The sequence below is a fragment of the Ambystoma mexicanum genome, chromosome 3q (genome assembly GCF_040938575.1).
Source record: "Ambystoma mexicanum isolate Mex_15411 chromosome 3q, UKY_AmexF1_1, whole genome shotgun sequence".
NCBI lineage: Eukaryota > Metazoa > Chordata > Amphibia > Caudata > Ambystomatidae > Ambystoma > Ambystoma mexicanum.
In genome coordinates this window covers 248592895-248617187 of record NC_090926.1, presented here as the reverse complement: position 1 = coordinate 248617187, position 24293 = coordinate 248592895, and the positions used below count along the sequence as shown (strand labels likewise).

Here is a 24293-nt window from a genome sequence, read left to right as displayed (position 1 = left end):
GGATCAGGTTCGGGGCAGGGATGGGCCTTAGGTCCGTGATGGACATTGCCTCATGGGCCTAAGTAGAATAGTTGCTTGGTAAGGTTACATTTCACTACAGTACAGTGCAGTAAAACAGTGTCTTTTGTGCAATGTGGTCAGAGCTGGCCAATGGTCATCAAAAAGACTACTGTTTCCAAATATCTGTCCGTAAGACCTTACGAACTGGGAGTCTTAATGCGCTACTATGCCATTATTCCCCTGTCCCTCACTCACTGTGTACCTCCTTGCCTGAGCAGTTTCGAGACAATGTAGTGCCTGGCACCATATACTAGAATGCGCGCCTATATCACACACCCTGCGCAGCAACCGACCCCAAAATTATCAAATCATTGCAATACATACACAATCTGGTTTTATGAACTTGTAATTAAAGTATTTAAGATTAATATGTAGCCACAGCAAATTAGATAGCAATATTGCACACAATAATCCACTGTCAATATATCATGTATATATGTTCATTGTGTGAAGGGCATTCTCCTAGATGTCGCATCCCCAAAAATGTTTACTGCTGCTTCGTGATCTAATTATTTTGCTCTCCGTTGAAAGCATAGCTAAACCATATAATACAGAAATATGTTTGTATCAGTTTAAATTCACTGAAATTCTTTCACTATCAGGAACAGCAAACAGAAACAATAAGACCCATGCGTTAGGAAACCACAAATATTGGATGGTGAATACGTTTCAACAAATAAAGCATGTTCACCATCCACAAGCCACACTTGTTGGCGTTGTCAGTACTACTCTAGAGTAAACCACGAGTGAGGCGTTTTAATAGCACATAGTGTCAACACAATCAATAAGGACTCAAAAAGTTGTTTGATAAGGCACACTCAGATTAAACGATTTGCCAAGGATCATAAACTTTGGATAAGTGATGAAGCTAGGATTTGATCCCAGGCTGCAGTTTATGCACTTGTCCACATATGTTCTTGTCAGTAGAAACATGTGTTGTTTGGTTTTCAAGAATTCTATGCTTTCTATGAATGACTTGAGATAGTGCACATATGTGTTAATATTTGGCCTCCTAGACCAAAATAATATTCTGGTTTATAGAAATCACTTTAAAAGTACCTAAGTAAAATAATAAAGCAACCTGACAAGATATAAATCACTCCAAAAAACATGTTAAGCAATGATCGAAGGAGCTGCAATCATGATGCTCCTCATGTGGGCCCCATGGGGCAAGACTTCTATCACACCTTTTAGTGTCAGGGGGGTATAATTCCAGGGGAGGGACAGCCTGATGATGTGAGGCGACGACCCAGTGACCCAATGTAGTGCAGGGCCTTAACCATGAAACCAAATGCTCAGCACCAGCACTACAAAGCCCCTGATACAGGAGAACTTGCTTTTGTGGATTTAAGGTCTCTGCTCCAGCCCCTTGACCCCCAGAGCACAAACTATTGATGGTGCCCATGCGCCATAGGCCGATATAACCTGGTGCATAAAGCCAAGTTCCGTGTATAGCATTCCACATGACATCACTGAGACTCTCAAGCATTCAGCATCGCTCAGACATTCTAACACGCCACAGTGAAGGGGAGTATGCAACACACGGTCTCTAATATTTCCAGGCAATAGGGAGTCTCCCTGTTGGGTATGATATGATATGGCATTTATAATGCGCCTATACACAAGTGTTTCAAGGTGCGACGAGGCAAGGCATGGGAACAGAGGGGGGACAGAGACAATGATCTTACTAGGCCAGGTTACATTGAGATCGCGCAAGTGCAGGGGAGAGGGGAAAGGGAAAAGTGCAGGGGGAGGGGGCAGTGCAATACATAGGATGAACAGTGAAGAAATAAATAAAACAAATAAAAACAATAGGTAAAAAGTGCAGCCAGCTTGTGGCAAGTGAAGGGGTAAGTGCAGACATCAATTGTCAAGAGCTGGTAGGGGACTGTAGGGATACAAAAACCGCCCCCAAGTGCAGGGAGTGCCAGGGAGGCAGTGCAGGTGTGCAACTGGTGGGGGAGGGGACCTAGCCCAGAGATCAGAGGGTAGCCAGGTGACCAGTGCAGATTCAGTCAGAAGTTCAGCAGGGGGAAGAGGAGAGAAAGCAGAAGCAAAGTGGAAGGTCTTGAGGTGCTTCTTGAACTGGAGATGGTTCTCCTCAAGTTTCAGGGAGGCTGTTCCAGAGGGAAGCCCCAGCCGAAAGAAAGAGATCTACCACCAACTCTTTGCTTGGAGAAGCGACTGACCCAAAGGGTGTTGGAGGCGGATTAGCAAAGAGCTTGAGAAGGAAGATATTTAGGAAGAGAGAGTTGAAGATATTGAGGCCTCAGGCTCCAGAAGGCCTTATGGACAATGCATAGGGTTTTGAACTTAATCCTTGCAGCCACTGGGAGCCTGTGCAGAGATTTCAGTCCTAGAGAGATACTATCCCTGGGCTTGAGGCCAAGGACAAGTCTCGCAGTGCTGTTCTGGGTGAGTTGCAGAGTGGTGTACATCAGTGGGCTGTGAGACATACAATTCAGAAAGTATGTCTATATATGTTGTGGGCTCCCACCCCACCTGTTTAAAATCTCCTCTTAACTGAAACCTGTCTGCGTTCGACACTCTCCAGTCACCTTCTCACCAGAAACCCCACAGCCAGGTCACAACTGCCAAACTCTTTTTTAACCTGTCACCTGTCAGTGCTCTGTCTCCTAGCAATGGGTTCCCACTGTTACACAAAACCTGGACACCGCACTGCCCCCTGTGGCGAAGAGTCTCCCACCACAGTCTATGGATGATGTCCAATAAAATAAAGGTGTGATGTCATACTCAGGTCCAGGAAACCAGAAACATTGACCCTCCCGTTACCTAGTCCACAGCTACTCTGAGGGGGGAAACGAGGAAATATAGTATAAAAACAGACAGTGACTGACCCCCTACACCTCAAGGGGGGTAGAATCAAGTACAAGCATGCAAACTAATGCAAACCTAAACAATCTCATCTGGGTTTTTACAACACATTCCCTGAACATTTATCTCCACTAAAGTCCTGACCCCCTTCTCCACATCTGCTCTCTCTCCCCATTCACCCAGCACAATAAGCGGCGTAACACAAAGGTATGGGGAGTTGCCATGTTGCTACCCTGCAGATTGCAGGCAAAGGAGCTCCGCCCAGTTCAGCCCTAGACGCATCCATTGAGTAACATGAGGAAGAGGGGGGGGGGCAAAAGCCGCTAAGCAAGCTAGAGAAATAGTACCGCGGAGCAATACAGGTGAATCTTTCCATCCTCCCCATAGACCACTGCTAAAGAACAGCTTCCCTGCCCTTGACAAGCCTGCTGCCCTTTCCAGAAAGTGAAGGAGATGGTTCTTTTTGCCTATTAATGAAGGAGAGGCGTGAAAGGAAGGAGACGTGATTTATTCAAACATGGCAAAGGCTAAAAGAAAAGCCTTAGGTTGTAAGGTAAGAAGTGGCTGCAGGATGAATGCCTCGAAGGTGTCCATCGGAATTGGGGGGATGGATGAAAGGGGGCACCCAACTCAAGGCTGTCAGCAGATGCGCCTGCTAAAAGAAAGAGCCTTGAAAGAGAGGTACCTCAGGCTTATCCACTCAACAGATCTGAAGGGGACTGGTCGGCGAGCTTTCATTACTAATTGCATCTCACCTGGCTGAAGTGGATTACAAATTGCATAACATCAAACTGTTTCGATTGGATTTAATAAACTGTGTTAATTTCAGAAGTGCACTTACTTCAGAATTCAATGGAATGAGTGTGGCAATGTCTCCTGCCTAGCCTTTAAGGTAGGTGTTTGTGGGGGTGGGGGGCAATATGGGGAGATGGGCCACACCACATGCTAAGTGATATGGGCCCCGGAGGCAGTAAGGAGAGGATCCTGTGGTCCCCCCCACAACACTGTGGGCATGGAACAGGAAAGCATCACATTGTTCGTGCTGCCACTGCTGCCCCTTTAACAGACCACATGCAGAAATATTCGATATATGGGCATTCAATATAAAGAATTCGATATTAACACTGTATACCATGCAGAATGCAGTGCGGGCAGCTGCAGGCTCTTCTAGTTCAGATCTCTGCTGCTTTCATTGTAATAAAGACAATACAGAGCTTCCCAACCTCAATCCAACTCAGAACAGGTTCATTGATGCCCGGCGACAGGACAGCGGGACGGGCGGAGATGCTGAGCCTGACATCTCTGCACAAAGGCATCCGCGGACACATCACAACATGTCACATCCAACATGTTGAACGAGCCTTTCAGTGGCTCAGTGTGTGTCACAGTACACACTGACACAATTGAATTAAACATACCTGAACCCACCAGACTCTTGTGGCCAAGCCATATCCCACGTTAAGATAAGTATAACGCCCAGCTGCATGTCCTTAGAAGATGCCCTGCCCGGTGGCAGGGAACAAAGCACTGTAACAACCAGGCTGGGAGATGTGCAGAGTGGGAGTATGCAGCAGCAGAGCAATGTGGAAGAGAGAAATGTGACTGGCAGGAGTGCCGATGGGTCTCATGAAGCAGAAGAGGTTGCAGGAGGTGGAGGCACAGGAGGAGGTAGTGAAACAGAAGAGGTGTGAGGAGGTGAAAGTGCAGGAGGAGGTGGCAAAGCAGAAGAGCTGGAGGAGAAGAAGGCCCAAGATGACGTGGTGAAGCAGGAGAGATTGGAAGAGGTGAAGGCACAGGAGGAGGTAGTGACCCAGGAGATGTTTGAGTAGGTGAAAGTGCAGGAGGAGGTGGCAAAGCAGGAGATGTTGGAGCAGGAGACAGCAACGGATGTCGTGGTGAAGCAGAATAGGTTGGACGAGGTGGAGGCACATGAGGGGGTAGTGAAACAGGAGAGGTTTGAGGAGGTGAAAGTGCAGAAGGAGGTGGCAACGCAGAACATGTTGGAGGAGGTGATGTCACACTTTGCAGTGCACACAGGCGCTTGCAGGACTCCTCCATGCCGTGTATGAAGCACATGCAAAAATACCCTGGTGCAAGGCGTAAGGTCGTCGACCTACCTTGTGGTGTGCAGAGCTTTGTAGCACCATTTCTAGCCCGATAGAAACTAAAGGGGAGAGCCAGGCAGCACATGTTGTAAATGGGACTACAATTCCCATGCTGCCTGGTTGGTTGTCATATGACCGTGTCACAGTATTGCCGGACGCTCTCCCTAATTGCGTCTGCCTTCATAAGCAGATGTGAGCTATTCCTCGCTGCTTCTGTTTGAAGTTGCTACGTGAAGTTTCGTCTTCATTTGATTTCCTGATCCCACTTCCTTTCGGTTTTCGGACTGTCTTCTTGTTGTTCTGAGTTCTGACCAGCTGTGTAATAGGACTCCTGGCGTGTCATACGGACTGCTCTTGCCCTTCGTTTTTGTCCAGAACTCTGTCCGCCCGTGTACCAGGATTTTTTGCTTCTTCATGGGACTACTCTGCCTTTCGTCTTGTTTCTGACTCTGCCCGCTCGTGTATCAGGACCCTTGCCTGTTTAAGTGGACTGCTTTGTCTATTGCCTAAGTTCAGAATATCCTACCTGTGTACCAGAACTCATTCAGCCATTCATCTGAACGCACTCTCTGCTTACCTGCCTGAAGGCCACTACAGTGCTGTCTTCTTTCACTGCACCTGTGCTTTTGCTATTGAAACGGTGAGTCATTCCAATTTTTCTCACCGCTTGAAAAAGACTTTGGCCCTCATTACGACCCTGGCGGAAAGTGACTGACCGGACCGCCACAGCGTAAATAGCGTTTCCGCCATTGCACGAAGGAGCAAAGTGCGGCCCATTCCGACCCATCGGGCACGAGCACCACGGCATGGCGGAAGTGGAAAGTCCGCGATGGCGGAAATGAACCCAAAACGGCCCACACCGCCGCCGTACGGCGCCCTAGGTGCAATACCGCCACCCATCACAGCGGACACCGCAGTGTGCGCCTACCGGAAAGTACGGTGACCGGAAATATACGGAAACGGAAGTTAAAACACGGGGCCGGAACGGGAAACATCCCGCCGTACACCTATAAAACCACTAAAACCACACAACCACTAAAATCACTACCCTGAGACACACCCCAACCCGTCATCCACCCTAGCGAAACCAAGAAAAATGGGAAAAGTAGCGAAGAAAGCGTGCGACCGCAAGCGGCAGGTCCACTTCTCCCGTGAGGAACTCACCGTGCTAACAGAGACCCTCCAGGAGAATGCTGCCGTCGTCTTCTGCACGCAAATGACCAGGACGGCACTTGCAAACAAGAAGGCCATATGGGCTCTGGTGGCACAGCGGGTAAGTGCGGTGGGGACCGCACCCCGCACCCCACAGCAATGCCGTAAGCGATGGGACGACCTGCGGATACGCGTCCGCAGCATACTCTCTGCCAACCGCAACATTGCCACAGCCACCGGGGGAGGTCCTGAATCACCCATCAAGTTGACCCCCTGGGAAGAAATCTGTGCCTCCACCATCTGAATGGAGAGCATAGAGGGAGTCGGAGGGATGGAGAAAGGAGTGCAGACATCCGAAGATTCAGGTAGGTGGCCCAAATAAAACAATGCCAAATCCACAAAGTCCATCCATGTGAAGTACCATGCGTCCACATAGTGCAACAGAAACACATGTCCAGGAGAACGGCCACACACATCGGCCTGATAGCGCACGTTAAAACCTACAATAAATACATAAATAATTAAAAACCCCTAAAACACGCACTACACGTGCAGCAGGCACACCCCAACTGCAGGCTGCCAAACAACTGCACCCTCACTCCACACACAAATGAGAGCACCTCCAAGGCCCCGACCCAAATCACCCTCAGGTACCACCCCAATGCATGTGATACAATGCCATTCCAATTCCCACAGACCCATCAATAACCCTCGCCCTCCTTTACTCCACCACAGGGTCCGATCCAAACGACGAGCTCCAGGACACCCCTACCAGCACACCTGCAAAGAGGGCCAAGACCAACGGCCAAAGACCCTCCACCTCAGCTGCACGCATCAAGACACGGCAGCAGCACAAATCAGGTGGCAGCACAGAGGAGGGAACATCAACAGGCACCCCAGCAGCCAGCATGCCCACAACACCACCACCACAGGTCCCCCCAACGGATGCCACAGAAGGCACTGCTTCTGGTGGCAGCAGCACCATAGGTGACACCCCATTGATGGCAGCATGCTCCGACACAGAAGACGGGGATGTCGAAGTCAGATCCATCCATGACCTGTCCCAATCCCCCTGTCTCTCCCATCCCGTACAACATGAGGATACCACGCAGGGGCACCCACAAGACGACGACTGGCCATCCCCCACAAGCCCTGTGGCAGGGCAACATGAGGACAACAGCCCCTCTGTGACACCCCCGCAAATGGCCATGGCCCAGCAGAGGCAACAGTCCCTCGACCAGTTAATCGTGCAACAGCAGCAACTGGCCACGCTCCTCAAGGACCATGCCGATGAATGTGGGGGCACTAAGGCAGACATAGAAACATCAACTGAGACACTTAGGGCAGAAATGGAGAGAGGTACAGAGAGCCTGAGGGGGGAACTGCATGCGACGTCCAAGGACGTATGTGCCGAACTTGCCGCAGTGCGCCGTGTGCTCACTGAGCTCTCGCAAACCCTTAGGGACATGCATGGACGTGAGCAGGCAGAGACATCATCCGTTGCAAGTTCCTTCCAGGGCAGCCCCCAACGTAGATCTGGGAGGAACCTGCGCTCCACAGGCAGGGGTGCCCCTGATACCCGCAGAGGGGGCTTGCAATAGCGACTGCCCACTGACAATGAGCATCTTTGGACACTGGTGTTCGGGGGGGAGGTGGGAGGGTGGAGGGGGTGTGTTGGGCTCACTTGGGTGGCGGGTCGATAGGGTGTACAACATGATATCACATATGCCATAAAAAGTGCACGATCAACCAATGAGATGTGTGGACATTGATCTTTGTGTACTAGGCCATCATAGGCGTACAGTCCATATTGTGCATGTCCCAGACACACACAGTGCCACGAGTCCCGTGTCCATGTATCAGCCACCAGGCGTGAGTGCTAGAAGCATACATCAATGAGATGCTGACGAATGTCACGGCCCTCCGGTGCCTCGCAGACTCCTTGAGGTGCTGCCACATCCCCACCCTCATCATGACCATCATCAGGTGCTTGCAGTTCTGCGTCAGGGGGCATGGGCACATTTCTACGTACGCACATGTTGTGGAGCATGACACATGCCATCACCATCTTTGCAACCTTCTCATGGCGGTACAGGAGTGCCCCGCCAGACCTGCTGAGGCAGCGGAAACGACCCTTCAGTAGGCCGAATGCCTGTTCAATGACTACACGGGTACGTGAGTGGGCATGGTTGTAGTCCTCCTCATGCTGGTCCCGTGGGTTCCGGACTGGTGTGAGGAGCCATCTCTTCAGTGGATATCCAGCATCACCTGTATGTGGACGAGAAACGTATGATGTGGAATGCCATTGCTACGTACGCACACCCCCCCCCCTTCCTGCCAGGTCATTGCCGAATCACATACCCCACATTATCATGCATGAAATGAGACTCACCGAGTAGCCAGGATCTGTTCCCTGCGTGTCGCTCCATGTAGCGTGGTATTGTAGAGTTCCTCAAGACCATAGAATCATGGGTTGATCCAGGGAATCGGGCACAACAATGTGTAATGATCCTGTTGGAGTCACACACCATTTGTACATTCAGAGAATGAAATTGTTTTCGGTTGCGGTACTGGGCCTCCATGGCATGTGGGACGACCAATTCCACATGGGTGCAGTCGATGGCACCAATGCAACCCGGTATGCCGGCAAGTGCATGGAATCCCACTTTTGTGTTGGTAATTTCCTGCTCCGAGCGTGGTAGGGAGATGTAGTCGTCTGCGTGCTGCAGGAGGGCATCGAGCACTTGCAATAGTGTCCGTGAGAACAGTGGCTGAGAAATGCCATGCAACTGTCCGACTGTGTGCTGGTAGGTGCCTGTGGCCAGGAAGTGGAGTACAGACACCACCTTCAGTAGGGGTGGGATGGCGGTTGGGCTATCTATCATGCTGACAAGGTCAGCCTGTGTCATGTCCACAATGGCGGCTATGGTGTCCCGGTCCAGACGGTAGAGGGTGTGGATCTGCTCATCAGTGAGGTTGAACGGATGTGCTCGGAGGCGTGGGATTGCGGGCTGCCTGCGTGGTGGTAGTGGCTGTGCTGGCGGCCCTTGCTGGCCCTGCCTTGGCCTCCTCCTCCTCCTGCGTCTCCTCCGTGCGGCCGGTTGTAGTTGGTGTTCGTCTTCTTCTTGGTGTTGGAGTACTTGCAGTGCTATCAGGTCCCCCAGGGCCAACATCGCGAGTCCTGCCGGTAGCATTTCGGTGTGGTTGTGGGAGGAGACTGGCTGTGCAATTTATGTGTTTTCAGGCTGAATGGCCTCCACCTGTGGTGATTCATTCCACCTGTGCAAACTGCTCTCCCCTTTGGCCGAGCGCGTCCCGCGCACAACGCTGCAATTCGTGGAATGGCATCTTGCTATTGCAATCATGTATTTGTACCCGATGGCCGTGTAACATTGGTTGATATGTTCATTCTGCTGTGGTCCCATTGTTTCACATACTATCTGTGCAGTCGCGAACAGAGTTGTGAAGGGTCAGTGGAACGTAGTACTCGAGTAACGGTGGGCCCTCATTCATCACTGTACCGAGTTGCAACGACGGGCGGGGCGTCCCATTCGTGGGTGAAGGCAGTTGCCATTTTCACACACAGCCGCACTCGATGGATTAATTAGTGTAATCAAACGGCCACAGATGCCTCTTCGACGTGATGTTGCAAATGAGGAATTCGAAGGGCGGCGCTTTCGGTTTCCAGCTAGCGGCGAGGAGATGCCCACAGGTCTGACTGCAAATATAACGTTCTATTGTTCAATGTCCTTGGGACAGGGGCCATGGCGAGAATGCAATGATTGATATGAATAGTATGGGATGCGCAATAGCGTAGTGGACGATAAGGCAGGACGTTCCCAAATACATGTCACTTCACTACACTGGAATTACGGGCTGGGGCACTGTGGATTTTGCAGGCTGCATAACGCACAGACTCAATGGATATTTCTAATGTTATGTGAGTAAATATTCAGGCGTTTTAATCCCGGGATGAGGGAATGATGAATGGATGCATGGGCAGGTGATTTGATACAGAGTTTGCCATGTACAGGGCTTCTTGGGATCTATCCGCCTCCCCTACGCTATGTGATGCAGGGCTGCCATAGTGGGGCCATCGTCTATCTGGCCTTGTTGAGCCCTCCCTGTCTCGACGCGCCCTCAGACACTTGTGTCCATGCACGTTACCAATCCCATCAGATGGATTCTGTTTTCACAGGCGCATGCACAGGTACACTCGTTTGTGATGGTGTTTACACCTCGATATAGATAGTTATGAGTCGCAAGTGGTTTTTGGGTGGTGATGGACCTTTGGAGTGGGCTAGCATGCATGTGGCTGTGGATTTAGTGTGATCATTGCAGTGAGTTGTTGGAATGTAGTACTGATGGCCATTCTGTTCTTTTTCTTTTCTTTTGGTTGACAGGTATCTCCTCCCCTTTTGCCACTGCCATCTGTATGCCACTCCTGCAGATGGGTTTTACTCCCGACACCTGCTGCTTCGTGTTAATCAGTGGAGCAGCATTACGATCTTATGGGACGATCGCCAATGGGCCACATGCCCTTACGCAGTACTGGTGGCTCGGAGCAACATTTCGGCCTTTCAGCTGGACTAGTGCCTCCCCATTGGGACGGCCCTGCGGTTCTGTGCGCTTCCATGTTGCCTTTTCGTACGTGAATGTGGCTCTGTGTACCATGAGGGAACAGGGCGTCACACAAGTAGTGGCTGGTCATTTCTTGCGGATGCAGCCCACAATGGTGAAATGTGTTTTGGAGTTCATGGCCTGATGGCTGTATGGGCTTGGTGATTTTGATGTGCATTAAATTTCTATTCTGATTTGGCCCGTGTAGCGTTCTTCTTTGCAAGTGATGTGGCATATGCCTATTTGGGGGGCGATGTATTGTGAGGAGATCTGCACTGGGTTCCAGCTTCGGAGTTTAGTTGCGTGGTACTGTACTGGGCGCGTTTGCCTACAAAGCCCGTGAGGTCAGGGATGGGGGCTGCCAATATGACTGTTTGAATGTTGTCATGCTCAGGGGCGGGGGATTGGGTTTTGTGTAACAGATGCCGGTCAGCCAGGTGGACTGGTGGAATGATGTGATTTTCGGAATATTGCTGGTCACAGGTGCCTGTGTTTGCGTGCGTTTCTTGGTGGGGGACTGTGGTCATGTCCATTGGGATGGCTTCTGTATTCGTGCCATCTGTGCCCTGCAGCTCCCATTGGCCCCTGTTGTGTTTCTATTGTACGTTGGCATGCATGGGTGACTTGTACATTTCACTGGTTGCATTGTGGCTTCATTGCACCTACGGGGAGTTGTACTTTGTGGGCAGGGAGCGGTGTACGGGCACTCAGTGGGGCCGTTTACGGTTGATTCGCGATGCCGTACTTCTCACCATGGCAGAATGGTGCATTCCGCCATGCTTGATGGCGTTAGGTACATGTCCGCTAGGGTCGGAATTGGCGTACCGTTGCGCCATGGTGGTGTTTACGGTTTGGCATGGCGCGCGCGCGCGTGCTTGGTGCAGTTAGCGTTGGCGTTCACTACGGTGTCGCTAATGGCATCGTACTTTGCGGTGACGGGTCATAGTCGCACCGAGCGCTATTCGATGGCGGTATTGCATTTCCGCCATCGTTTTCCGAATTCCGCCAGGGTCGTAATGAGGGCCTTTGTATCTTCCTGTTTCAACCTAAAACATTCCACTCACCCGTGCTTCACTGCATTCATACTACTGGAATCACTGCCGCCTCCGCCTAACCCAAGTACTGGAACTCCTTCTTTTTCTATGTGCATAAAGGACGCTACGCTGAGGTTGCACCAACCCGGAACTAGAGTGCTCCTTGTGCCGCCCGGGAGCAGTACCCTTACTAACCATCCTCTTTCTTATTTTATACCTGCCGTTGTCTTCCTTACAAAGAATCCAGTACTTCTAGTGGTAAAACACAACGATTTACTTTGTAATACAGCCTGGTTCCCAATTTAGTGGTTTCTTTCTTTTGCTTGTTTACTGATAGGAGGACGGCCGGTGTCTCTTGTAGCCAGTCTGGGGGGAAACATATCGTGTATACTTTGTGAATCTTTGGTTCATATGTATTTACTTATTACTTGTGGCTTATGATTTCTATCTTTCTTTGCAGCCGGTTACATGGCGGTGTGTTCTCCCCGCTCTTTTAAGTGATCGGGACCCTTTTTACTGTTCATACAGTAGAGGGACATATCATTGAAAAGAGTTACTTCCCTCTTAGAGAGGAGGCTCGGGTAGGAGGCTCCAACCCGAGCTCTACAATTAAGTCCCAAACTTCACTACGTGGTATTCAGTCTCAGGCATTCACCGTTTGGTGAGTAACAAGTGAAGGCACAGGAAGAAGTGGTGAAGTAGGACAGATTGGAAGAGGTGAAGGCACAGGAGGAGGTAGTGAAACAGGAGAAGTTTGAGCGGGTGAAAGTGCAGGAGGAGGTGGCAAAGCAGAATATGTAGGAGGAGGAGAAGGCACACGAAGACGTGGTGAAGCAGGAGAGATTGGAAGAGGTGAAGGCACAGGAGGAGGTAGTGAAGCCAGAACATTTGGAGAAGGTGTAAGTTGAGAAGGAGGTGGTGAAGCAGGTGGGGTTGGAAAAGGTGAAGGCTTAGGAGTAGTTGGTGAAGCACGCATGGCAAGATTGGGTGAAGTGAAAGTGCAAAAAGAGTGGGTAATGCAGGAGTGGTTGAGGTGCTGAAAGTGAAGGAGGAGATGGTGCCGCAGGAGAGCCTAGAGAATATTGGATGTCTGGAAGAGGGGCAGAAGTGGAAGGAGTGGGAAGAATCAAGAGTGGATGAGGAGGTTTTATTGACAAGTAGGGGAGGAGGAAGAAGAAGGAGTTGGCCGAGTGAGGGGAAGATAATAGCTAGATTGGGGTCAGCATGGAACTACCTTTGAGGTGCAGGGAAAGTATCAGAAGGCAATAGGCAATGCAAGCCTACAGTTATCTGGGAACGCTGGAGAATGGACAAGCAGATGGTCTACTGTCGATGAGGATAGCAGTAAAATTATTTTAGGGGCAGATGCCAGATTTAGCGACAAGCAGGAAGTCTTATGTGAGCATCGTACCGGCAAGGAGAAGGGCTTCATTGGGTTGGTCAACTGTAGGTTCACTCCCCTGATGGTCAGCTCAGACAAGCACCTATGGACCCTACAGGCCCATCTCACTTCAGGAGAAAACTGTTGAGTCTCCTCTAGCAATGCATCAGACTACAATTGAAGTGCTTGCCACACAGCCATCATGGTTCCCGCCCCTGACTTCAGAGAAGTGTGAGCTGCTCACCTGCACTTCAGCCTGTGGGAAGATGAGTTGTCTGAGACTGTGAGTGATGCTGGGGGGAGACCCAGAACAAAAGTTTAACCAAGGGACAGTATTGTGACTTTTACCCATAATCTATAAACCTGAAAAATTGACACAATTCACACCCTTCAGAAAGAGATCCCGGGACGAGATTGGAGAAACAATGACTCAGAGAGCTTCTCACGTGGAGGGGAGGTTTGTTATGAACACTGGACTTTGCACTAGTAGTATTGCTCCACACTGATTGGTCACCAATTCAGGAGGCCGCCGGCCTTTAGCTATGGAGAAACATCCTTACCATAGACTAGGCACCCTGGGAGGGGGCGCTGGCCAATCAGGATGCTCGGAAAATGGGTTGTATTGTATGGTACAAGCCCGTGTTCAGAAAAGCCTGGGTGCTGCTGGCCATTGCCCATTTCCCTTCCTTCCTTCCACCCTCACCTCTTAGAACCTGTGTAGTCCCTATGCGGGTGCTAAGAGTGTTTATTTAAAAACAAACAAAATGTTCCTTCTGGTGCAGCGTCACACAGCACCATAGTTCCCAAGGTCTATTTCCTTGTTGAATAGTTCTACCACCCTCACCCTCTCCGAGAGACCTACATAGACAGCACTGTACTTTGACCTACAACCCGACAACAGTACGCCCAGCACCAAAACCCCACCGGACACCGCTCGGAGGATACATAAACCGATCCACCGGAAGAATAGACGGCAAAAAAGCACCTAATCCTACCAACACAAGAAGAAATACCAGCACTCCCATCACAAGACACAGCAGCATTTAGCACCAAAATCCCCGGACCAGAAAGGGACGCCGAGAAAGGGCACAAGACAAGGCACTGGACACAGGCACACAATTCCAAGCTACCACTGAAGCAACAACCTCAAATAGAGGAAACACAATGCCAAAAACCAAAAAGACCAGAACAAAATTCCAAAGGAAAAATTCCTTATAACTCACACCATACCTCGCAACAACCCCAGAACCAGGATACCCCAACGACACAGAGACATCAAGACACACAAAGAACATCCCGGAGCAACCAGGAAAAAGACGGGAACACCCAAGAAGAATGTGGCTAGAGTCTGGCCCCTTCAACCCATACATCACAAGAACAGAAGGACACCCGTGCCATACCGGACATAACGACGACGAAGATCTCATAACCAACAACCCAAACATGAACCTAACTGACCAATTCAACGAAGAAGAAGCCTTCACGGACCTTCACCTAACCAGCACAAACAGAGAAGCAACACCACTGAACAGCCAAGCTTTCAATCTAGCAGACCGCTCCAATGAAGATGCAGCTTCCGCTGATCCTCATACGCGCTCCTACAATGAAGATGCAGCCTTCGCTGATCCTCATCCACCCCCAATCAACGCCAACAATGATACACCGCAACCAAACAACCACAAACCAAAACAAGGAACAACCAAAAAACAAAACCACACTAAAAAGATACACTGCAACCTCATCAATGCAAGGTCAATGTCCAAACATGGCACTGAGATATACAATCTGCTCTGCGACGGAGGGATCAACAACTTATTTGTAACCGAAACTTGGCTAGATGACAATTACAAGATCACCCTCAACAACTGCTTGCCCGAATACTTCAAATGCGTCCAATCAAACACAAAAACCACCTGGATATCAAACTGGGAGACCCACTAATCATCGATAAATGCAAATCCCTAATCATACGTCTATCAGCAACACCCAAAACAAACTTGAAATTCATACTAATATATAGACCACCAACCTATGATGCAACCTTCGTAGACTCCTTCACAGAAGCAATCACCGTCCTAGCCATCAAACACAATCACCTGATAATCCTAGGAGATTTCAACATCTGGTTTGAAGGAGAAAGCACAACCATACAAAAATGGCTAACCAGCCAACTAGCAGCAATGAACCTACAACAACTAGTCAAATCAGCAACCCACTTGGTAGGGCATACACTTGACGCAAACTTCGCGAACAGACTACTCCTCACCACGGCACCCCCAATCCAAATACCCTGGAGCGACCACCTCATCATCCCCTTCGTAATCAAAATTACCACGCTAACAAACAGTCCACCGGACAAAACAACGAAAACCATGAAAAGAAATTGGAGAACCGTCAAAAACTCCAACCTGAACGAACTGCTGGAGCTAAAAAAAACAGACCCAACACTCATGGAAGATGATGACCTGGACAAAAAGGTAACCCTGCTGCATTCCTGGATTATAACTACTATAGAGAACATTGCCAAAGAAAAACCCTTCGCTTCTTCTAATAAACGCTCAATGGCAAAATGGTTTTCCCCACTACTTAGCACCATGAAAAGAAAAAAACGAAGACTAGAACTTGATTGGAGAAAACAAAACGACTCGCCGAACAAACTGAAATTCCTACAACACAACTGGGCTTACAAAAAGGAAATACAAAAAGCTAAGAGGAAACTCTATGACAACCGAATCTTCGAAGCACCAAACACTCAAAAAGAGCTCTTCAAAATCATAAACGAAATCAAAAACCCTCTTGGATGTAACAACACACCAACTCCGTCCGTGAAACTCTGCAACGACCTTGCAGACCACTTCAAAAACAAAATCACCAACATCCAACAAACCATACAAAGCAGACTGTCTGATCTGACCACAACCCCAACCTACACCGGGGAGGAGTGCCCAAACAAACTACGAAGCTTTCCAGAAATATCAGTGGAGTCATTCGTCAAACTGGTGAATGAAAGCAATAACTCAGGGTCCCCTGAAGACCCCTGCCAACCAGACATATACAAATCGATTCTTAAACAAGGAACGCCCATGGAATATCACAGGAACGTTCTCAACCATTCCATCGCAACTGGGAAAGTGCCACAAGCCTTCAAAACCACATACATCAGGCCACTACTCAAAAATACAGCGGGAAAGGTAGAGGACCTTTCCAACTACAGACCCATCTCCAACATACCATATACAGCCAAGCTGCTCGAAACGTACATATAGAAAACAACCCAAGAGTTCATAGAAGAGCACGGCCTACTAGACCAGGCACAAGTTGGCTTCAGACCAGCACTGCCTTGATACTCCTAGACCTATCGGCAGCATTTGACACAGTCGACCATGACACCCTCATAACAAGATTAGAAGGACTTGGAATAACAGACACCGCCCTACTATGGATCAAATCCTTCCTAAGAAACAGAACGGAAACCGTATGGATGAAACCCTTCAAATCCAGCCCGAGAGATTCCACCTGTGGAGTACCACAAGGATCATCCTTCTCCCCGCTACTATTCAACATCTACCTGTATCTACTTATCAGAATCATCAAAAGACACAGACTCACCTAATACAACTACGATGACGATACACAAATAATCTTCAAAATACAAGACAACCCGGAAAGAAACTCTATGCTAGAAAACTGCCTCTGCGATGTATTCTTCTGGATGAACTCCAACTCCCTCAAAATCAACCCAGGCAAAACTGAAATAATGATCGTCCCAAAAAATGGAGGAGAAAACCAATTCATCCCTTAGCCAAGGGAACTCGGGACAACCCCAGCACCATCGCCGATTGTAAAAAAGCCTGGGGGTTCCAATGGACAATAATCTCACGCTAGAGCCACAAGTAAACGCTCTTGTCAAGAAATGCTTCTTCCTCCTGCGAGCAGCAAAGAGAATCTTACCGTTCCTATTGTTCGCCAACAAAACAACCGCCATCATCGCACTCGTCATGTCCAAGGTAGACTACGCCAATAGCCTATACCTAGGCATGCCTGAACGGCTCCTAAAAAAACTACAACGCATTCAAAACGCGGCAGCCACACTACTTCTGAAACTACCCCGAAGAGAACACACCGCACCAGCTCTGAAAACACTACATTGGCTACCAATAAAACAACAAATAAACAATGTGCATTACGCACAGAGCAGTATACAACGAAGGCGCTGAGTTCCTAAGAGAAAAACTGTGCCTACATCAACCAACAAGAACGCTCAGATCAAGCATGGCATCCGCCTGGAACCGAAGCCCTACAACAAAAGAAAACTTGGAGGATCCTCCTTCTCTCACCAAGCCCCGAAAACCTGGAACGACCTTCCAAAGTACATACGTAGCACAAGAAACTACCTATTATTCAGGAAATTACTCAAAACCTGGCTCTTCACGTCATAACTAGAAAGACAGGCCACAGGGGCACCGCCATAACAAAAAAAAAATCAATGAACGTACAGCGACCGCGATACACACTGATCAATCACTGGGAAAAGCCAAGGTAAACATCCCACGACATACTAAAGGTCCAAACGGGAGACAGCCGCAATAGGACCAAAGACAGTTAGCATAGCAGACTAAGACAGAAAGACTAGAACGAATCATCAAGAGGACCATGACCTTAACTATTACCTTCCCCAACAGCCATAAGGACAAAATACAGAGGGGGTAAGGAAGCACTGCACCACGGGCCCCAATGCAATGGGTGAGAAACATAATGTTTCATCATTACACACTGTCCACCAATACAAAGCAGGAAGCACAACGCCCCACCACACAAAACTACAACTAAACAATAGTCCCAAGTATGTTCAACCCACAGAAACCAAAGAACCAGTCAGGATAGAAGGATACGAACGTCTGAATACACAGGCTCACCAATATGGATCCACCAGGACAACACACCAACAGGACTCCGACCCTGAACCATTCAAATCCTTAACCGACCAGGATCACACTAGATAACCTGAGAATAGTTATTACCCACCCAGTCCCACACCGGAAGATTACCTTCAGACACACCTACTAATCCAAACTATACTCAATAGGATACAGTTGGATCAATGCAACATTACCAAAGCGAGTCGGCCCACGAGGAACCAGCAACATCCCAATCCACAGGCATACAACTGTAACGGAACCATAAGCACCTGAATCAGGATACAGACACCACTAACCCAACCCTCAATCTTCTACATACTTAAACCCACACAAAACCACACAACCACCTCTCTCCCATAAATCCACACGCACTTTACCACACTGCATCAACAACACATAAACTTCACCCACAGCACTCGAGGCCTTTGCCCGATCCGATACTAGCACCAAAGCCCAGCACTCGGTGTATACCGAGCTGAAGCTGCCAACAACACACCACCTCTCCCACTCTCCTTCTCCCCTCTTCCCAACTAACCCTACCCACCCTTCCTGTTTGCAGATCCACCAGAGCGCTTGGGGACCAATTCCATTGGTGATGATGCGCTATACAAGTACCGCTAACATAACATAACATCAGGCCATCAACATAGAAAACGGATCTCGGGAACTACGGGGCGTCGAACCACACCACAAGGTACGTTTTCTTTTATAAATGTTTAAATAAACACCATTAGCATCCGCTTAGGCAACTACACGGGTGCTAATGACGAATAGTGATATGCCCCTCGAGGGTCGGGCTAATCGCCCCAATATTCTAATGTGTCAGAGATTGTTCACTAAGGCACACATTGTAGAAGGGGGGGAATTAGCAGGGAGATGTACGTCTCGGATCATTCGAGTTTTGATTAGGATTTGGCCCTCCATAGAAGCTCTTTTTCACTTGTTTCCTGTTCCGATTTGTTATAACCCCTTAAAAAGTAACTATCTTTGAACCTTAATTATGTGTCGTGTGGTGTTTCCCAATGTCTTTGTGACATGCGTCTAATTTAAAAAAACTTGATATACTTCATAATATTAAATTATTTTAAAGCATGTATTTTACAGAACCTTAAAATATGCAATCATAAGTCTAAGCTAAGACATTACCCTATGATGGCACCTGTTCCGAATCTAACACAGTCCGAAGGAGGGTGCAAGGCAAAGGGACTTAGTGATAAACTTTGCATCCATCCAACTCACCAGTAAGGGAAATCTGAGGTAAACAAATAATACTAACAGAAGGGTCCAGGATAGAACTAGGTGGTCAAACCTAATAAAAATTCTACAACATTTGGGCAACTAACAAAGAAGCCCCTGCATCACGCCCCCTCCCCCCAATTTTCTCCGAATGCCTTGTTGGCTGCCCATTGGCTTCAAAGTGTTGACAAACCTGCAGTAACGGCAGTGCATAGACCAAGTGATGTGAACACCACCTCTCAAAGGATGCCCAGTGCTAACTGCATGCAGAAAGAGTTTCAGTCCTTCTCGAATGCATTGCAGATTCGGCCACTTGATTAGACAAACCCTAATTTAGAAGTACTATTCACTCACTGGCCATGCCTCCAACTCTAGGGGCCACAGAGAGGCATCCCCTCCTTATGCTGGAAGGATCTGAGAAGCAACAGGCACCAACAGCTGGTCCACCAGAGGAAACCATAGACGTCTTTGCCAATAAATGGGTACCAGTATTATAGAGTCACCCTCTTCTCTTACTCTTGACGCTACCTTAGAAATTGGGGGAAATGGGAGAAGGGTTTAAAGAAACCAATAGCACATCTGTTCCACAGGACAGGGATACCGCATTTGGGAACCTCAGAATCAGCATATTCTCGCGGAAATAAAACTAGGCATGGGACCGCCAGCTTCCTGCAGAGTTCCTTGAATACAACCTTGAGGAGAGAGTTTCTTCACTGAGCGGATCTCTACACTGGACGCCCAATTCCCTGATGTGTGAGGCTGAAGTGATAAAGCTATACGATTCTGCCCATGTTTCTAGTTGCATGCCAGCTTTGGCAAGACTGACTGGCATCTTACGGTCACCAGATTGTCTACACTGAGGTGAACTTCTTGAGAACATCTTGTTAATTGAGTTGAAGGAAACGGTGTAGTGCTTTGTTTACTGGCAACAGTTTCATCCAATTCAAAGACTGTCTCAGGGCCTCCCCTCCTCGAAATTCGATGGACCAAGGGAAGCTCCCCATCCCAAACAGCTGGAATCTGTTGTGATTACCCGCGGAGGAGCCAGACAGAATGGAATGCCATAGTCAGATTGATGTGTAATAGCCACCACTGTAGTGCGTCCATCACCTATGCAGGTACCAAAACAAGAGCTTGGAAATCTTGAAAGCATGGGTCCCAGTATGCATGCAAGCATACACACACATGGGCCAAATGGAACCAGGAAGACACACGTGCCCCCGTAACCACAGCCACTGCAGTAGCAAAGAGGCAGTCCAGGAGAGAAGAACCTGAAGATCTCAGACAGGGATCCCGCTCCCCCAGAAGGAATACCATCCCTGTTATCGTAAAGAACCTTTCCCCTATGAAGGTAAATACATTGCATGGGACCAGATGAGACTTGCTCCAGTTGTTAAGGAAGCCATGGAAAGTAAGAAGATTGCAAAACCTCTGGCAGTGACAGTTCAGGAGAAAGGCTAAAGATGCCACAATCCTCCTGTTGTCCAAATGCTGAAATACTGGAGTGGCCTCATTGTAGATGTAAACCCGCATTTATTGTGGATTTGTGTGTATGAATGAGCACGTTGTCACTGTTGTCAGGCAATATTTCTTCCTGTCATTTGTTTCACGCTCTCAGCACCAGGCTTATGTTTATGGCTGACATGGTATGATCCACCAGCAGGTGGAGCGGGCTGAGCCAAGAGGAGAATTCACCTCAGCGGCAGCGGGAGCTCCCCTGCTGGAAAACTATAGTGGAAAGTCCCCAGGAAGTATAAGAGCCCAGAGAGAAGCGCAGGGGAGGGATAGCACCAGGAGAACACCAGAGGGAAAGACGGGGGAATTGGGAAGGCGGCAGTGCTTTCCCTGAAGAAATCGGAACAGGGACATCCTCATCGGTGGTCCCTTCTCCGGGCCGGCAGCTCGCTCTCCCCTTCACCGGGTCAAGTGCTCGGACCGTGCCAGTGCCGGGAACTGTAGGGAGAAAGTTTTGTTGCTGTTTTGTCCCACGAAGCCGGCGCAGGTGTGAGGGACCGGTCTAGGTCTCCATTCCCCCCTTGACGGGGTGGCCGCTGAGGTAGGAGTGGGAAATAAACCAAAAACGGGGAAGGATCCCACAAGGCAGTGCACGCTGTTTACTGTGCCCACGTGTTTAGTTTAGTGTCTCTCTCTGCCTCATTCAGCCGTGACAGAGGTGGAGGCATATACTGGCCTAAGAGACACGCTGAGGCCTGGGTCAATGGGGTCTCGCTAGGGATATGTGGCTGAGGTGATTACCACCCAGTCAGACTGTGGGTGCCCCTCCCGAGACTCCTGTTTGTTTTCTTTTGCGACTTGTGTGTTTTGGTGGTTTCCTCCATAGCGCAGGACCGCGCATTATGCATTCTGGCTCATTGGGACGTGTCCCCATCCGTGCACAGGGATAGCGCGACCTTACAGAAGTGAAAGGGAGTGGTCTAGGAGGAAGGCCAAGGTGATTAGAGGTGATTGTCTGGTTGTAGTGTGAATTATAAACCCGGTGGGTTTTCATGTACGGACAAGCCGTGTGCCAGTTTGATCCGCCCGCGCTTTCCGCATCAAATATTAGGAGATGTTTGTAGGACAAGAATTGCTCGGTTGGTTACGGATCCCTATCTCTGTTTAAGAGAAGGGGTAGTGGATCAGGTATCTCCAGAGTTATGACAACAGTGTTAGTGTGTCTGTGACCGAATCGGAGGGAGACTGTGTGGTAGTCTGCAGCTACCGGAATGTAGGGAGACTGGCATGGTTAGGATTTATGTATTTATCTATCAAATGTGATTCAACTTGCTCCCAGGTGACCCATGGAAGGTTATTAATTTATTTAACTATCAAATGCGATTCAACTTGCTCCCGGGTGACCCATTGAAGGTTATTTATGTATTTAACTATCAAATGTGATCCAACTTGCTCCCAGGTGACCCAGTGAAGGTTATTTATGTATTTATCTATCAAATGTGATTCAGCTTGCTCCCAGGTGACCCATTGAAGGTTATTTATGTATTTATCTATCAAAAGTGATCCAACTTGCTCCCAGGTGACCCAGTGAAAGGTTGTTCATTTATTTAACTATCAAATTGGATTCAACTTTCTCCCAGGTGACCCATTGAAGGTTATTTATTTATCTTTCAAATGTGATTCAACTTACTCCCAGGTGGCCCAATGAGGTTATTTTATGTTTCAGTACCAGAGGAAAAGGAAGACAGACCCTTGTCTACCCATTCAGATCAATAACTAAACAATAGTGCCTCATATAGGGGTCCCTTGATGTACTATTGCTCGGGCATACAGAGGACCTGGTTTTACATTGTTTGTTTACATAAAAAAGGCTGATGACTTGTGCCAAATGAAATAAGGCTCTGACTAGTTATTTCCATCGGGGCACACAATTTAAAAGGCAGCCCCCAGGGCTGGACATCCATTGGGAGAGGGCCCATTCACCTCACATGGCCGCCAGCGCCTTCACAGGCCTGACCTATGCCCTCACAGGAGGCTCTATAATTCCGTCCCATGGGTTTTGCAATAACGCATGGGCGCGTAAGGTGTAAGTATCCCCTACAGGTTGCTGCTCGCTCATTTATGAGCCACATATAAGGAGAAACGCCATACGTAGAGGAACCCTAACAGAGGAGCACAGACGTTTCTAAGTGCTTGTGGGGCAGATTTGAGCACAAAGGGCATGTCCTGGCAGAGAGAATGCTGTGACCCCAAATCCATCTGATGACCTGGATACATTGCAGAGCTTCCCTCTTTAAGTGTAACAATACAAATTAATCGGTTGTGGAATGTACAATCAGCACCAATCAGAAGCCCCATAAGGATTTGTGCTCTGAGACTAAACATGGTGGTTACATAATAAACCTTTACACTACGGTAGAAATTCATAACAATATAACATTCAAACAGAGGAAAATGTAATCAATCACAATTAAAACATACAATGCATTTGCACAAACCGCATCACACTATACAATAGTCACTTATCTCTTTGTAGATAAAAAGCATTTCTTCCTTACGAAGGGTTCATTTTTTTAAATTCAAGATAAAATTTTACCACACATCATATGCAGCATTAGTAATAACCCTTGACTGAGCGTCCACAATTGTGGACCAAAATTGATCTGCAGCTATGTCAGCTGGTCGACAGACAAAATTATGGAAGTGTAGTATATAAGTATACTTTAGTACTGAACACTGTGTAAGGAAGTGTCTGATGGTTTCCAACAAATTCCCGTACATCCTACACTTTCTCTACTCCACATGAATATTTTTCCGGTACCCACCACCATCAATGTTCGATCTAAGTTAAAACGTAAGTACATATTACAGCAACAACTTTGAAGACAGCGTGGGAGTCAGAAGAGCACCCAAATTCAATAAGACGCCACTTCGGGGAATAGGATTTAGAAGATCCTCCATCTAAAACCTTTTGACGATGTTTGCCTTTTACCAACATAATCTTTGATTTCGCTTCATTTATTTTCAAATTATTCCACAAAGACTACCCATACAATGCCGTTAGAATGTGTTGTAGGCCTATTGGAGTTTTGTCAAGTAGACCAATGCTGTCCGCATAGGTCAACTATGATAAAGGAATTGTTGATAACCTTGGGGGAAAGTTGTTGCAATTGTCAAAAGCTCTCTCCATATCAGCCGTATAAAGATTAAAAAAGAATGGGAGCTAAAACACACCCTTGTTTCAGTCCATCTGCAGTCGCAACGGGTTGGGTGAGTTTCCCTTCTCAACTGAGTCTGACCATTACGTACTTTTCCGTATAGAATTGTTGTATTAAATTTAATAGTGGTGGACTAATACCCAATTTGGTTAGTTTATTCCAAAGCCCTTGCCACTTTACCCTGTCGAAAGCGCTAGAATAATTGGAAAATGCCAACTACATGGGGCCTCACTGGCCAGGGTGCTGTTCATCACATGTTGCATCATCCAGATGTTGTG

At 48.3% G+C, this 24293-nt stretch overlaps 1 long non-coding RNA gene across 1 annotated transcript in view; it reads left to right on the top strand.

The window, feature by feature from the left end:
- The first annotated feature begins 5182 nt into the window (after positions 1-5182).
- LOC138581839 (uncharacterized) overlaps positions 5183-24293 on the top strand; it is a 125121-nt gene continuing 106010 nt past the window's right edge. Inside the window, exon 1 of the long non-coding RNA XR_011304815.1 lies at positions 5183-5640. This is a non-coding gene — a long non-coding RNA (uncharacterized lncRNA). The remainder of the gene's footprint in view (positions 5641-24293) is intronic.